The sequence below is a fragment of the Cetorhinus maximus genome, chromosome 29 (genome assembly GCF_964194155.1).
Source record: "Cetorhinus maximus chromosome 29, sCetMax3.hap1.1, whole genome shotgun sequence".
NCBI lineage: Eukaryota > Metazoa > Chordata > Chondrichthyes > Lamniformes > Cetorhinidae > Cetorhinus > Cetorhinus maximus.
In genome coordinates this window covers 3,795,040-3,800,960 of record NC_135907.1, presented here as the reverse complement: position 1 = coordinate 3,800,960, position 5,921 = coordinate 3,795,040, and positions in this window count along the sequence as shown.

The window sequence follows — 5,921 nt, the reverse complement described above, 5'->3', positions numbered from 1 at the left end:
CTGCAGTTTTCCCAGGGTCATCCACATCCCAAGAACAAATAGAAACCTCCTTCCCGCTCACTGGAGGAGGATCTACACTCCCCTGGGCTGCCCGGAATAGTTGCTGCCTGGATGAGGCGGTATTTTTCAAATTCCAGTTCACTGCGAGAGGTCTGCAGGCCCCTCTTCCATTCTCCGAAGGAAACCGCTCCCTCTTCAACCTCTGCTCCACCTGAGTCCCACGCTCCTGAGCTCGGGACGCCTGGTGGGGAAGGGGCAGGTCGGAGGGCCTCGCTGTGGGCCTGATCCTGGGCCTGACCATGATGCAGGCCCAGATTAGACCCGTCTGCGGGGAAGGGTCATCGCTCGGGCTGACGGCCTCTCTTCCACTGCTGGCATCTCGAATACTGGGTGCAGTTTTGGTCTCCTTATTTAAGGGAGGATGTAAATGTGTTAGAGTCGGTTCAGAGGAGGTTTACTAGATTGATACCTGGAATGAGTGGGTTGTCTTATGAGGAAAGGTTGGACAGACTGGGCTTGTTTCCACTGGAGTTTAGAAGACTGAGGGGTGATTTGATTAAAGTATAGAAGATCCTGAACGGCCTTGACAAGGTGGACGTGGAAAGGACGTTCCCTTTTGTGGGTGAGTCCACACTAGTGGGCACTGTTTTAAAATTAGGGGTCGCCCTTTTAGGGACAGAGTTAAGGAAGAATTTCTTTCTCTCTGAGGGTTGAGTGACTTTGGAACTATCTGCCTCAGAAGATGGTGGAGGCGGGGTCATTGAATATTTTTAAGGCAGAGTTAGACAGATTCTTGTTAGGCAAGGGAATCAAAGGTTATCGGGGTTATATGGGAATGTGGAAATCGAAACATAAGACGATCAGCCATGATCTTATTGAATGGCGGAGCAGGCTCGAGGGGCCGAATGGCCTACTCCTGCTCCTGTTTTGTACGTTCGTAAGCTTCAAGAACACTGCGCTATTAGAGAGTTTGCTCAAGCTTCCACCGAGGACATTGGGTGGATTTCCCTCGCCATTGTCTTGTTGGGTCAGGTAGACACAGGTGTGAATGGACCCGTTTGGCTTTGGAACTGGGACCATCCTGGAGCATCATTCTGTCGGCTGAGTGATGGGGGAGGTGGCCCCCATCTTGGTCTTCCCATCAAGTTGTTGTTGTACTTGCTCCATAAGTGGGTGCGGTATTTTTCATGGTGTAAATGGGTTTGGCATCGTTTCTCAGTGTTATACTGTTTGCAGTCTTCAACCACTCCAGCCTCTTCCTTTCACACACACTGCCCTGGACATTGGTACATGGCGACTGTTTGACCCATACAGGAACCTAACAACAATTGCGCACAAGGAGTTATTCACAATATATATTAATGATTTAGATGAGAGAACTAAATGTAATATCTCCAAATTTGCAGATGACACAAAGCTGGGTGGGAGGGTGAGCTGTGAGGAGGATGCAGAGATGCTTCAGTGTGATTTGGACAAGCTGAGTGAGTGGGCAAATGCATGGCAGATGTAGTATAATGTGGATAAATGTGAGGTTATCCATTTTGGTAGCAAAAACAGGAAGGCAGATTATTATCTGAATGGCTATAAATTGAGAGAGGGGGATGTGCAACGAGACCTGGGTGTCCTCGTACACCAGTTGCTGAAGGTAAGCATGCAGGTGCAGCAGGCGGTAAAGAAGGCAAATGGTATGTTGGCCTTCATAGCGAGAGGATTCAAGTACAGGAGCAGGGATGTCTTGCTGCAATTATACAGGGCCTTGGTGAGACCACACCTGGAATATTGTGTGCAGTTTTGGTCTCCTTATCTGAGGAAGGATGTACTTGCTATAGAGGGAGTGCAGCGAAGGTTTACCAGGCTGATTCCTGGGATGGCGGGACTGACATTTGAGGAGAGATTGAGTCGGTTGGGATTATATTCACTGGAGTTCAGAAGAATGAGAGGGGATCCCATAGAAACTTATAAAATTCTAACAGGACTAGACAGGGTTGATGCAGGAAGGATGTTCCCGATGGTGGAGGAGTCCAGAGCCAGGGGTCACAGTCTGAGAATATGGGGTAGACCATTTAGGACTGAGATGAGGAGAAATTTCTTCACCCAGAGAGTGGTGAACCTGTGGAATTCGCTACCACAGAAAGTAGTTGAGGCCAAAACATTGTAAGTTTTCAAGGAGTTAGATGTAGCTCTTGGAGCGAAAGGGATCAAAGGGAGAAAGCGGGAGCAGGCTATTGAGTTGGATGATCAGCCAATGGTCATAATGAATGGTGGAGCAGGCTCTAAGGGCCGAATGGCCTACTCCTGCTCCTAGTTTCTAAGTTTCTATTCAAACTGTTTCTGCAGCAATTTTAACACACACTCAATAGAGGTTTTATTAAATAAGGGTCTTCTCTTCCCAAATACTGTATACAGACCAGGAGGGAACAAGGTTATTTCAGAGCCTGGCATCAGCCGTTCAGCACTGATCACCTTGTGGATTAAACCTATGGCAGCCTAATCTGAAGCGAGCATTAAATTGTCGGAGCCTGAGTTTAGGGGACATGACTGCTTCTCTGGCAGAATCTGTTTTGGGACGGTGGGGCTACTGGAGTGAGCAAAGTAGCAAAGGAGGGACGCCTGGGAAGGACGTCCCGAGAGTTCACTGAGTGTGTCCATTGTGTAACTGGGCCGTATTGACCAGAAATGTGCAGATTCAGTCCCCGTGGTCTGTGCTGTGGTTGGTAATGTCATCCCGAACGTGGGAGCACCATGTGCCCCATCTCCTCAGCTGGATGTCAATGGGTGGCTTCGGAGTCAAAAGATTGTGCGTTCCTCTCCAGAGACTAGACAGATCCTGCAGGGCAGTACTGAGGGAGGGCTGCACTGTCAGAGGCCCTGTCATTAGGATGAGATGTTAAACCGAGGCCCCATCTGTTTTCCAGTGAGGACATAAAAGATCCCATGGCACACTATTTTGAAGAAGAGTGGTGGGATTTTCTCAGGTGTCAATCAGCATTGTTAAATAGCTAGTCATTGTCACATTGCTGTTTGTGGGAGCTTGCTGTGTGCAAATTGGCAGCCGTGTTTCCAACATGACAACAGTGACTACCCATCAAAAGTACTTCATTGGCTGTAACACCCCTTGGGATGTCCTGAGGTTGTGAAAAGTGCTATAGAAATAGAACTCGCTGAATCCCCCACTGTCAACATCCTGAGGGTTGCCATGAGAAACTGAACCGGACCGGCCATATAAATACTGTGGCTACAAGAGCAGGTCAGAGGTTGAAAATTCTGTGGCAAGTAACTCACCTCCTGACTCCCCAAAGCCTGTCCACCATCTAAAAAGCACAAGTCAGGAGTGTGATGGAATACTCCCCACTTGCCTGGATGAGTACAGCGCTAACAACACTCAAGAAGCTCGACACCATCGAGGACAAAGCAGCCCCGCTTGATTGGCACCACATCCACCACTTTCAACATTCACTCCCTCCACCACCGATGCACAGTGGCAGCAGTGTGTACCATCTACAAGATGCACTGCAGGAATTCACCAAGGGTCCTTTGACAGAACCTTCCAAACCCATGACCTCTACCACCTAGAAGGATACGGGCAGCAGATAGATGGGAACACCACCACCTGGAATTTTCCCTCCAAGTCACTCACCATCCTGACTTGGAAATATATCGCCATTCCTTCACTGTCGCTGGGTCCAAATCCTGGAACTCCTTCCCTAACAGCACTGTGGATGTACCTACACCACATGGACTGCAGTGGTTCAGGAAGGTAGCTCACCTACCACCTTCTCAAGGGCAATTAGGGATGGGCAATAAATCCTGCTCTAGCCAGAGACGCCCACATCCTGTGGAAGAATACAAAAAACACAATGCCAGGTTTCTGGCCACTTGCTCCTCCCTGAGTTTAATCGCCCTACCGTAGGGAGCTGTGCCTTCAGCTGCCCAGGTCCCAAGCTCTGGAATTTCCTCTCTAAACCTCTCCATGTCTCACATCTCCTTAAAACTTACTCCCTGGTCCTATTTAGTTCAGCGTTAAATTTTGTTTGCTAACCTTCCTGTAGGGCTGGGATGTTCTTACCACGTTAGAGACACCATGGAGATGGAAGCTCAAATAGAAACTACCTCAACAATGAAACTGCGATATTATTATTTGGGTCCAGGAGACACTCTTCTACCCGATGATAGCCTCCGGTCACAGAGAAGATAGTAGGACAGGTATGGCCTAAGAGGCTAAAAACGTGTCTTGCCAATGGAGAAGTGATGAAAACCCGGCATGCGGAAGAGGCCAGTATTAGATGAGTGTAGATTTCTCGGAGCTATGGGGCTGGAGGAGGTGACAGGGGGAGGGAGGGGAGTGGCCATGGAGGAATTTCAAAACAGGAACGCGGATTTTAAAATCGAGGTGTTGCTCGTCCAGGACCCAATGAGGGTCCAGCGAGCCAGGGGGTGAGTTAAGACAAGGGCAGCGGAATTTAGATAAGCTAGAATTTAGATAGTGCGTTGCCTCTAATTATAAAGCTAATTCACACTTTTGATTCTGTTCTAATATTAACAGAGCCCAGGGGCACTGGTGACAATGAATTCGAAAAGCAAAATCCTGCCGATGCTGGAAATCTGAAATAAAAACAGAAAGTTCTGGAAGTCTTCAGCGGGTCAGGCAGCATCTGTGGAGAAAGAGAGAGAGTTAACCTTTTCAATCTGTGACCTTCCAAAGGTTTTGCTTTAAGGTTTATTTTTTGCTGTGTGGTTTCTGCTGTTGTTGGGTTACACAGGGGCAGTTTAAACCCATCCCTATTGGACCAATCAAAAGAAGCAGATGGTTTCTATTGGATAAAAGCAAAATGTTCTGACGAAGAGTCATACGGACTCGAAACATTAACTGTATTCCTCTCCGCAGATGCTGTCAGACCTGCTGAGTTTTTCCAGCAATTTTTGTTTTTGGTTTCTATTGGAGCTTGGGACAGGGACTGTCACTTTAAAAGGTAGCTCCTGAGCTCTGATTGGTGGAGCCGTGTCAGGGTACTAGCCAATGATTACTAGCCCAACGCCTCCTACACCTCAACCCCCTCCCACAGCACCTTCCCATGCAACCACAGAAGGTACAACACCTGCCCCTTTACTTTCCCCTCTCCTCACTGTCCAAGGACCCAAACACTCCTTTCAAGTGAAGCAGCATTTCACTTGCACGTCCCTCAACTTAGTCTACTGCATTCATTGCTCCCAATGCGGTCTCCTCTCCGTTGGAGAGACCAAACGCAAACTGGGTGACCGCTTTGCGGGACCTTCAGTCTGTCCGCAAGCATTACCCAGACCTCCCTGTTGCTTGCCATTTCAACACTCCACCCTGCTCTCATGCCCACATGTCCATCCTTGGCCTGCTGCATTGTTCCAGTGAAGCTCAAAGCAAACTGGAGGAACAGCACCTCATCTTCCAACTAGGCACTTTACAGCCTTCCGGACTGAATATCGAGTTCAACAATTTTAGATCATGAACTCTCTCCTCCATCCCCACCCCCTTTCCGATCCCCCTTTTTCCAATAATTTATATATATTTTTCTTTTCCCACCTATTTCCATTATTTTTAAATGTATTTCCATCCATTGTTTTATCTCCACCTTTAGCCCATTTTGATCCCTCCACCCCCCACTAGAGCCATCTGCCACTAGCTTGCCCTGCTTGCCACCCTTAATGTCACCTATTAGCACATTCCTTAATGTCACCACCATCAACACCTTTTTGTGCCTTTGTCTATGACATCGTCACTAGCCCCGCCCCCAGCGGTGTCACTAGCCCCACTCCCATTGGTGTCACGAGCACCGCCCCTTGAGTGATGTACCCTCCCCGCCCCCGATGATGTCACTCTCCCCGCCCCAGATATCACAGCCTCCCCGCCCCCCACAGATGATGTCACTCACCCCGCCCCCCCGGAATGT